The sequence below is a fragment of the Tyto alba genome, unplaced genomic scaffold, assembly GCF_018691265.1.
Source record: "Tyto alba isolate M040663 unplaced genomic scaffold, T.alba_DEE_v4.0 Super-Scaffold_2, whole genome shotgun sequence".
NCBI classification, from domain to species: domain Eukaryota; kingdom Metazoa; phylum Chordata; class Aves; order Strigiformes; family Tytonidae; genus Tyto; species Tyto alba.
The window spans coordinates 64,816,648-64,828,538 of record NW_024881282.1 but is presented as its reverse complement, the minus strand read 5'-3'; positions in this window follow the sequence as shown (position 1 = coordinate 64,828,538).

The window sequence follows — 11,891 nt, the reverse complement described above, 5'->3', positions numbered from 1 at the left end:
GGACATTGGGACCTTGTGACTTATCCTGTGTTCCAGTTTTCATGCCTGAGTTTGTCACGTTCTTATCTTTTCAAGTTTGGGAACAGACAGTAAAATTCTCACTGAGGGCTATTATGCAAGGGTATTTTAATAGATTCATAGAATGGTTTGGGTTGGAGGGGACATTAAAGATCATCTAGTTCCAACCCCCCTGCCATGGGCAGGGACACCTTCCACTAGATCAGGTTGCTCCCAGCCCCGTCCAGCCTGGCCTTGAACCCTTCCAGGGAGGGGGCAGACACAGCTTCTCTGGGCAGCCTGGGCCAGGGTCTCACCTCCCTCCCAGTGAAGAATTTCCTGTGTGTTGTGGTGCCCAGTTGAAGCAAACCAAGAAACACAGCCCTTGGGGCTGTGTCTCAGTCATTCCCTTCAGTAATACTATGTGCACTGTCTACCTTAGTGGAAAGCGAAAATGAAACTCAGGCATGCCAGCAGAATGATAAATACAAAATACTGTTGGGGCTGGCTGCTGTCTTCCAGATGTGAATATGTTTCCCGATTGCTGGAACAGGTGAGAGGCTTTTATAAAAATAGGAACCTGCTTCAAAAACTGTTCATTGTAGTGCTTTACAGCAGAGGATGGAAGGGGGTTATGTAACAGAATATAAATTAAAACACAATTCAACTTTGTTCAGTATCTATTGAAAAGCGGGAGCTTGTTTGTCTATCTGTAGTCTTCTTCAGTATTTTTTTTAGACGGGTGGAGAAACTGTCACATTTTTCATTTTTGACAATGTTAATTCATATTGTATAGTCAAATTAGTAGCCACACCAACTTCAGTGGGATTCTGTGTATAACTGCTGCTTGTCATGACATACTGATACGGAACAGAGTTTAAACTGACATTTAAGAAGAGTTTATCCACTCAGGCCATAAAACACAAACTATGTTTTACAATGGAAAGCTACCTGTTGTGTATAAATGTAAAAAGCAAACTCTACTGATTATCCCAACTTTTAGAACAGCCTAATTAGAACAGCTCCTGATAAGGAAACACGGATTAATGACAGTGTTTATTGGGATGCAAATAGAGTGAAAAAGAACTAAACACCAGCTGTGAACTCAAGCTAAAAAGAAATTCAATTTGTGGATTGCAATCGACATTTTACAGCAAGAGATCTGTTTAGTACAGAGAAAGGAAGGGAGGCCACAGGAGCTGCTGCTTTCTTCTATTGATACAAAGTTATTAATGTTGATGGCTTTTCTCCAGCAAATGTTTCACATAAATCATGTATCATCACTTGTGACAGAATGATGGCATAAAAGAATATTACAGTTTTCCTGTGATCTACCTAAAGCTAATTGCTTGCATAGGCTTCATTAGTTTTCAACTGATGGGAAAAATAAATGATTAAAAACATGGATTTATGTTCTGATGTATACTTCTCAGATGGGGTTAAGACTTTTAAATTTTCTCCCTCTCTTTGATCCTTACCCATTCCAGATCTCTGTAATTCCCTTTTTTTAATTATTCCAATATCTTTTATCTCTTCCCATGTGTAGGGTTGTTTGCTACATCTCTAACTCATCCTTTTCATCTTTGTATTCTACCTGCTATCAAGCCATTGGTCTTCCCCTTTCTTTGTTCCTTCCAGATCCATTCCGTCTTCTAAACTATATGATTTCAGGGGCTTTCTGTACCCATTTAGGATTTGCACTATTGCACAGTTTCTTCAGTATTCTGATTTTTAGCTCTTGTCTAATCCAGTGTTTCCAGACCTATAGTCCTTATATTTTGTTTCTTTGTTTGCAAGGACAGGTTACTAATGCTTTGATTTGAAAAAATCAGGAATGACCTACCTAGCCCCTCCCTAGATTGACACTCCAGGTCTCTGCTACTTCTGGTAGGTCCCTGTGCTTCAATTTCTCGTAAGAGCGCCTCACTGCCTGTTGCACACAAAGATTGCTGATGTATGGAGTGCAGGAAGCAAAACCTGTCTGTTACTGAGGGCTAGCCTGCTCTCACAGAAGAGCTTTAAGACACAGTGACAGCTAAGCTGCACCAGGCAGTGGTGCGACAGAGACTACGTACAACTACAAGCCTGGGTAGCTCTCAAACTACTAGAAATGAGCATTTTGCTTTTCTTTGGCACCTGCTACTGCTGCACTACAGCAGTCCTGTCTGGCGGCCCAGAATCCATTCACCACGGTGCACTGTTGAAAGCATGTGTTGTCAATCGCAGCATTCCTAGCAGTTCTGTCTGCCAGTGTCAGCATCAGGCATGCTGCTCTCCTCACATGCTTTCAACTATTTTACTGTAACTCCTCCTCACTTCCTGTTTGTTACCTGCTATTTTTCTGCTATTGCTGCTGGTTTTCCATTCTTTCCAGTCCTCCCAGTTTCACAGTCCAGCTGGCCCTCCCAGCTGCCATGGACCCCACCATCTCCCCTATTGCACCCATTCTGCTGCTGCAAGGGCATCACCCATGGCCTCACTCTCCCGCTGCAGGAAATAACTATCATTCCTGTTGTACTACACACCATGGCTATTGGAGGACATTAGTTAAATAACTAAATTGTCTTGAGACTGAGCACCATGTAAGGGTTACAGCATGATCGTATTTGTTCTGGGCCATCAACTTAATGTAATGGGAAACTCCATCCAAAGCCAGATCCTAGGAGAACGCTGGGTGAAACTATCAAATACATAATGTTACCCTTGTCTAGTTCAGCACTATGCAGAAACTTCACACTTCCATATGATCCTCAAAAGGGCAAATTTGGCCCAGAAGTATTGTAGCTGGATGGTAATCTATCTGAGAAATCACTTTCCTTTTCTACTTATTACAAACTTTTTCAAATTCTGAGATTCACATTCCTATTTCTTGAAACAAATCCATTACCCCAGATAATTAGCTTTAACAGTCAACAGGAAAATGGACCTGCCATTTATTTTTCAGCTTGACTTTGTGTACAGACTCAGGCAATTACATCTTCATCTTTCAGTTAATTTTATCTGCTACAGACTCCGTTAAATTTACTTGCAGATTTCAGTTATTTCCTGAAAGTCTGCAGGATATGAGCAATTGCTGTTTATATATTAATCACTGAAATGTTCTATCCTGACTTCCTAAGGGAATAAAACTTATATGAGCAATCCATACGTTTGTGTGCACACTTCTTTATCTGTCCTTTCACTATGTTTCTATTGAATTAATTGACTAATTTCAACCTATCTGAAGGAAAAGTTATCTTAGAGCTGTATACCTCTTTGTTGTGGTCTAAGCCTGGTCAGCAGCCAAACACCACGCAGCCACTCACTCCCCCTTCCCTTCCAACAATGAGAAGGGACAGATGAGCCAGGCTTGGGATTTGAGATAGGACCGGGAGGGGCAGATCACCCATCATGGTCACGGGCAAAAGGCAGACTCGTTAGGGGAAGAAAAAAAACCCATGCACTTATTACAGACACAACACTCAACAGAGTAGGACAGTGAGAAGCATTGCCACATCCAGAGAACACCTTCCCCCCACCCCTCCCTTCTTCCCGGGCTCAGCTCTGCTCCCGATATCTCTACCTCCTCCCCCAGTGGCGCAGGGGCAGGGAATGGGGGGTGCAGTCAGTGCTGCCACTTTCTCCATCTTCAGTGGGAGGAGCTTCTGGAACTTGTTCCCCCTGCTCCAGCGTGGTCCCTCTCTCACAGGAGACAGTCCTCCACAAACTTTCTTTGACATGAGTCCCTCCCATGGACCACAGTGTTTCCTTACACTGCTCCAGCGTGGGACACCAACTTTCTCCAACTGGATTTCCTCCCACGGCTGCAGCCCTTCCCGAGCTGCTCTGATGTGGGACACCCCCGCATGCTGCAATCCTCCCAGCGCCTAACTACAGCAGTGGGGTCTACTTTTTCCCACAAGACCCCAGCCTTCTTCAGGCACAGCACCTTGATCATCCATGTGAAACAAAACACAGGCCATAAACCAGTGTCTGCTCCACCGTAGATCTTCATGGGTGGCAGGGGGGGCCGCCCTGCCGTCTCACCACAGGATACAGGGGGGTCTCTGCTCCGGCACACCTCCCCCCTCCTTTCTTCCTCCATTCCTCCACTGACCTTGGTGTTCATGCAGCTGCAGCAACTCCTCCTCACAAGTCCGACTCCTCCTCACCACGTCCCTTCTTAAATACGTTATCGCAGAGGTGCAGCTGATTGGCTCAGTTTTGGTGCAGGGGTGGAGCTGGCTTGGAACTGGGGGAGCTTCAAGAAGCTTCTCACAGGGGGCCGCCCCTATAGCCCCCTCCCCTGCCACCAAAAAACCCCACCACTCACTCAAACCCAGGACAGTCTTAAATGCTATGTTGTCTCTAACAGTTTTGGGGTTATTTTCATCCTTCAGTTGAGGAAAAGGTTGCAGTTTGAACCTGCTACCTATTAGACTCAAGAAAATCCACACACGAAAGCAGTGAGTTTCTCAATCATGGCAAAAGCTTCACTTGGTGAACATAACTAATTAGCATTGTTGTAAGCCACAAATGCACAAGGAATCAACTTAAGCAGTTCTGCTGCTAGCAGACTGGTTTTGTTCACCTGATTTTCTTAAAATCTTGAATGCTGGGTCACATGGCATGCATGGGAATAAAGTTTGAAAATAATTATTTTAATGATTATTTAAACACTTCCAGTAAACATTTAATTTTCAAATGCCTTTAGCTGTTTATTTGTAATGAAAAACATTTCTTTCCTTTTTATAATTGTCAGATTTACAATTATACTTTTTTTCATGGGGTCAGCACATTCTTGTGGCTGGAAGAGGTCCATATCTGCTAGCTTTCCAGCAAGAAATGCTATAAATGGCTACTGTGACATCAGTGGCACAGAATAATGTGGGATATGACACCATGATATTCTGAGCAGCACCCTGTGCTGCTCAGAAGATGTGTCCTCTGAGAGCTGAGGTCTGCAGATGGAGCAGGTAAAAAAAATGTTAAAAAAGGCTGAAAGTTAGGAGATGACAATGCAGTTGTATTACCCTCCACCCAAATTCATGCCCTTGTAGCCTCCTTTGTCCCTGGAGCAAATTCAAAGAAGTTGAAAGCAGCAGGGGAAGGAAATACTCCAAGAAATTTGGCAAATAGTGACATTATGATTGACTGCAGGAGCACAGCTGACACAGGAGAGGATGCAGACATTGAGGGCAGGCATGAATCTTCACTGCTACTGGGCATACACTGTCAGATACATGAAGACAACTCAGAAATCATCTTTTTTTCTGATCATTAAGCAAGAGCTGTGCAGAGATTAGGACACCCAAGAAACTGGATTTCAGACTTGGAAGAGTTGCAGGAGAGGACAGATTCTTGTGGCAGAATGCATACAGTGTGACTTCTTACAAGGGGAGAAAAGATCTACTGGAATTTAGGACAAGACTCAGGTCTACCTCTTTGCTGTGATAATGTTAGGCAAAACTTGGGGAAAAAAGGGAAGAACAGCTGACTTTCTTGAAATTTTATCACTGGATATATTTGACATGATAATCACATTGTAGCTGTGATGCTCTAAAGATATAATCAAGTGATCTGAGAAAGCTAATTTACATTATAATTATTTTATTAGAGATGTGTACAACTGATGAAAATACAGATAATTTGAAGAGCACATAAGCTTTTCTCGAACTGTCCTATTGACATTTTTTTGTGTGATGTTTTTAACTTTTACAAATATTTCACATGATCTTAACATACCAGGTTTATATATCCTTGATCAAATTTGCAACACAAAAATATATCTGCTTAGCTTACAAATGAACTAACATTATTCCCTACTGACTGGCATCAGCTTACTTTCAGGCTTTATTGTTTATAATTTTTGTTCTGAAATGCAAATTCATGGTCCCACATGTGGTGAGCCCTGTCATGTTGGTTACTACAGAAATAAAGAATAAAAGGTGGCCACAGGCTAAGTTAATACCTAATTTGCTTTTCACCTCATGCATTGGTGGAGTAACTTTACTGTATTTTTAGGTGACTTCTAAAAGTTTGCAATCAACACATACTGTAATGATGTAACAAATTACCTATTGTTTGCATAAATGCAAAAATCCTTAATGTAAGCATGCCCAAGGTTATTTGAAATTGCATTGCTAAATCAGAACAGTCAGTAAATGCTACTGCAGTCCATTTTAGAAGACCTAATCTTGTTTCAATTTTTCAGACATGTCCACAATTCTCATGTATTTCAAGGCCAATTCTTTCCAAAAAAGAAATCTAAATCTTAAGTGTTCAATATTCTTTTTGTTTTTCAGTGCATGTGGAGAGCTCACCTGTTAGACATCCACCTTGTGTCAGTATTGTACTTCAGCAAAATATGAAGAGTTACACAGTCACTTTGGACTTAACTAGCATAATATCAGTTGGCAGTCATTACAATGAACAGTGTATTTCCAGTGTAGGAAGTGGTAGGAATGGCACTTCAAAAACAGCTTTTCTACCATGATCAGGAGATCTTACTCACAAAAGAGTTAATTTTGGTGAAGAGGTTCTAATTCAGAGATTTTTCCAGCTCTCATTTTCATCCATGTTGGTTGCAGAGCTGTCTGGTCTTTTATATTCGCATATGTTTTGTCCATTAAATTTGTTGATAACACAGAAGCTGTAAGAGTTAAGGGCTTTACCAGAAGAGAGAGCTACTTTGTGGGAGGCCACAAGTTAAATTTACAGCATGTCAGCAACTCTAAGCTAATGTGGCAGGGGAACATATTTTTATTAAGAAAAACTCCTTATTGTTAATTAACTGTCAATAATTTATAAGGAAAATAATAAAATTACTGCATTTTTTACCCCAATTCAATTTGAAAACAAGAAGTATTTTTTCCCTGTTAATGAGAAATCCTGTATTCCACTTCGATACACACTCTGATCTTCTCTGCTCTTCTCTGTGTCTCTGCCCATAAAGATTAATGCAAAAGACTTGGCAATGCAGCTGACTGTGAGTTCTTCAATGACACATTTTTTTAGCTGGAAAATATTTACTCACTATATACTTTCAAGAACCTATGTGCTTCAATAGGACTTTTACTGAAATGCAAAACTCAAAGAGAATGAGAGGCATAATAGGCAATAGCCTCATGATCATGAAATTCTCTTGGAAGCACAAAATTCATGAGTCTCTTCTGCCTTATACAGGTGTTGGGCCTGACATTTTTTTTGTTCTTGGTCTTAACTTAGTCCCCTGACTGCTAGGTGTGAGAGAAACTGCTACAGAGCTAGTCCAATGAATATTCTGTCTCTCTGGGATGTTGGGTACTCAGCTTCACAGCTTTGTTGCAGAGAATTTAAACAAAATGTGCAATTACAAAAAGCTGTAATCCATCTCTATCTTAGGAAAAACACTGCAGAGTTGATTTCCTAGTGGCTGGAGCAGATTTCTGGGACAGGCAAGAATGGCAGACCTGCAGACTTGAACCTGAATCTTTCACATCATAGGTAAATTTCTCTCAGTGCTAGACTATTATCTGTACATCCATAAAACTGAAAGGGTTTAGTGTAATTTAATAAAGAAAAATAACATTTAAGAAACCTTAGAAAGTTTAGAGGGTCAGAAAACATTACCTGGTCTAACCTGATATTGAACATCTTTCATCAGTAGGGGACAGATTTAATAAGAAATATTTATGATTACACATGATTATAAACTCATATTATTTCAGTTTGACTGTGATTATATTTATATCCTGATATCATTAAGAATTACTGTTGTCAGCAGTGAAATCTGGTACTTCATGATTGACAGTGCTCTGTATATAGAAAGGGAGAATCTCACTTGAAAAATTTGACAGAAGAATTGAAAAACTTTATATACCTTCCAAGACAGTGTTTTATAAATTTCTGAGAAAAATTCAATGGCCCCTAAATTCCTTGAATAAGCTATAATCTTAAAACTATCAGGTAACACAATGTTTTAATTTTATAACAACATTTAGCTGCTAATTATCATAGTAACAGATAAGTATTTGATAAAAATAGAAACAGCTCTTAATTCTTTTTTATCACAGATGTCAACATTTCTTTGCTGTGATTACATCTGGGAAATTTACCATTTTGAGGCTAAATATAAATTCAGATTACAAATGTTTGCTTCTAAAGAGTATTTACCGGAAGAAGAGAAGCCTAAAATAATATGTCTTAACAGGTCTCTTCTGTTGTAAACAGGATTAACAAAAACGGTGCTACCAGAAGATGATGATTAATAGTTCTGAACACTATGAATCTGCATTATATAATGCATCTCATATCCTTGAAATGAGGACTATAATTTGTCATTGTTGTCTAGAGCTAAAATTACAACAGGTAATTTACAAGAATAGATTGTAGTGTTTTATAATTGCCTTTTTTTTAAATTCATATGGTCTTATATTTGAATAAGTGTTAGAACTCAGAGCAATGCATTCATTTTCTGTGTAGTGACGTGCAATGGCTGGATAATCAATTATACATTTGTTTAGCTAAAGTGAATTCAGTTGTATTTCTCACAGAGAGTGGTACCCTATTAAGTAGCACCACAGAATACAAACACACTTTTCCCACCAAGAAGCACTCATTTTCTACTTTTATTTCCTCATCCTTACCCAGCCACATGACTGGCAACGGTTCACAGCTAACCTGTGAGGTTGGAGCACATTCTGCCTGCTCATGGGAATTATCTTATGGTCTCTTGTCAGCATGCCTTTACGGGGGGCTGCTTTCTCATGGGCCCTCCCTGGCACCTCTCCTTGCCCCTGCTGCGTACCCCTATTTTAGACAACGAGTAAATTCTCTGACTGGCCTTGGCTTATACCAGGTATGTGGCTCATTGTAGGCTGCAGAGTTCATTAAAAGGCATATGATATTTCATATTCAATGAATTTCTCCCTCTGAGCCTCTCTGTACTCTTTCACAAAATTACAAAAAAATTATGTACGAGATGCCAGACAGAAAAACCTGATTCATGGCATTTTTTTTTTGTGGGAGTGCACTAAGAATCCAACATTTTGGCTTGTAATGTGGTCTGATACGCCCTAATAATTTGAATGGGAAATGCCAATAAATTGCTGACTTACGGTTCTGGAATTGCTCAGTGATCTCAACTGCTGGAGGACAGATGTAGCTTGCCTTCTTTATTTACAGATGCTGGCTCATAAATGTATCTTGCTAGCTTGGACAACAGAGACAGCTCCCTTGTGGGCCGCCTAGCTGAACTTGACTGAAGAATGTCTGCCCCTGGAAAGAAAAATATTTGGTTTCCAACAGAGAACTGGAAGTTTCTGTGCCAAATGGGACAGTGTTTGGAACAAGCTAGAACAGAATGGAAAGAAGATTAAATTATCAGGCTAGGACTGAAAGTTATTATACAGACACCTAAAACCAAAATACACCTATGTGGGTATCTGTCTACTGTGAATGTTCTTCCTTTTCTATTTTCAATCAGTGCTAACTGCATAAAGCTAATGTATAATCATTCCCTGGTACTTCCTTTCAAAAATATGGGCATATTTTGTTAATTGTGTAACACAGGCAGCAAGTGATATGGCCATATCAAGCTGTTTAAAAGAAGACAAGTGCAGGTCAGATCAGTCTTTGAAGACTTTCTAGGGCCCTGCAAAATTCAAAGTAGCCAGAGCTAAATGCCTTTGGATCTAGTGTCACATATAATTAACGTATAGTCTGGAGATGCTCTGTGTCTGCTGCCTATCTCAGATGTAAGAATGGATTAAGAATCAATATAATATATACATTTTTACTTCAGAGCCAGCATATTTGAATCAAGGACAAATACTGTCATCCAGTGAAGATTTCAGCTTTAATTACCCAGTCAGTTTGGAATTTTCATCACCTCCTTCTAAACATACATCCACTCCATATATGTACATGTATGAATGCATATATATATGTATGTGTCTTATTTTGGCAATGGTACTCAGATCTTCTTCATAGTACTATTTTACATTACCTGTCCTTGCATCTCTCATTTCAGTTGACACAATATATACTAATAGATTCAGAATTTGAAAGTGATAGGAAAAGAATCATATTTTCAGTGACGGCATCTGTGTGATCTAGCATTTTTGTAAGACTGAATTGAAAAAGGGCAAAGAGAACATCATAAAGGTAAACCTATAGAATTTAATGGAATGTTATAACTTTGTTGTATTTTTTTATTTTTCTTACATATTTCATTAGGAAGTGATAGTTACATTACAGAACCATGTAAGATAATGTCAAAAATAAAAAGACACATACTCAGATAAGTTCTGTAAGTTTTAAAGTAATTTCTGTAGAATCCTACCAGCCTCCTCACCTTTGATGAGTTCTGAAGTATTTTCTGTGGAGGTTATTCTTCAGTGTGTTCACAGGAAGGCTGAAGGCATGGATGCAGCTGGACGATACACGTGCCTTATTCAGTGATTTACTAGTAGCTATCATTTGCTGCCTTGCCACAGCAGTAACAAAATAGTAACAGAGAGCAGAACTCCCAGATCGGGTAACACACACGCACCAGCTGTCCTTTTTAACCCACTGCTCTCCTCCTTCCACATAAAATCTTTTTTTTTTTTTTTTCATCTTTAGTCATTACAAGTTTTTCACTTATGAATAATACTTTGTTTAAAATGTCACATCTTAAAGACCCAGTGAATTATGGAAAATTCTGTGTGTGTAATGGAAATAAAATACTCACTTCACACTGATAAAAGAAACACAGAAGTTTGCCCTTCCTGTTAGTATTTGTGTAACTTTAAGAAATGCCTTTGCATCGTGTACACAGGTGCCATGTGATGCAGGAGTTACCATGGAAACACTACTATTGAATGGCAAAATCAGGCTTCAGAATAGCTTTATCTTAATCACCTTCAGTTTTTCCATATGTTTGAGGTATTTTTCTCTGTTCAACATGGAGTGAACACGAAACATGACAAATCTGTGGGCTGAAGGATGATACGCTTCACTTACACAGCTTTTCAGGCATTGCTATCCTGTTTTAGTAATAAATTCCTTTTGTTCTCGTTATTACTTGTATAAAAAAGACAGGTAATGGACAAAGCATATATGTACTTTATCCACATATCTTCAGACGATATTGTAAGGCAGGTATCTCCCAGTGGAGACTTTAATACTTTAAGCACTGCATAAGTAATGGCGATCCCATAAAAGGTCCATCACTTGTGCCACACTGTGTTTCATGGAATAAAGGAGAATAGTTAGTTTGAGAGGGGACTCAACATACCCCAGAACCTGTGCATACTTGTCAACTGACCACAGCCACTATTCTATTGGATCAAGACCTTTATCAAACAATGCTTCCTTTTTTGAATACAAGTTTCATCATATGAAAGAGCTTTTATTTGATTCTTTGTATTATAAGATGTTCTCAAAGGGAACAGAAAATGTACATGATATAATGCTGTACATAAAGAAAAACTCTGTCAATAGTGATGACTGGAAAAATGCGTCAAATGTACTTATATAACAGTTCAGATCAATACCTTTTTTTTTTTTTTAATCATATCATTCAAGCTTATTGACTAACAGAACTAAGAAAACATTCTTTAACATTTATGCTCTCAGATTTAGAAATGAATTAACATAAAATGGTGAAAAAAATTCAGAGTACAACATATAGTTGCCAAGTATATATGTTATATTTAAGACTGACAATAGCATGAAGAAACATCAACACAACTGTAAGTACACAGATACGTATTTAAACTATGATCATGCCACACATAGCTCCATCTTTGTCATTCAGCCATCTAAACTTTTGTTTTCCTATTTGGGCAGAGACAGAGGTTTGTTTTTTCCTGTGTAGCTAAGTAAAGTACATTCTTAACACATCATATGTGATGATATGAAAAATCCTGCCCAGTCCCAGCTGCAAATGA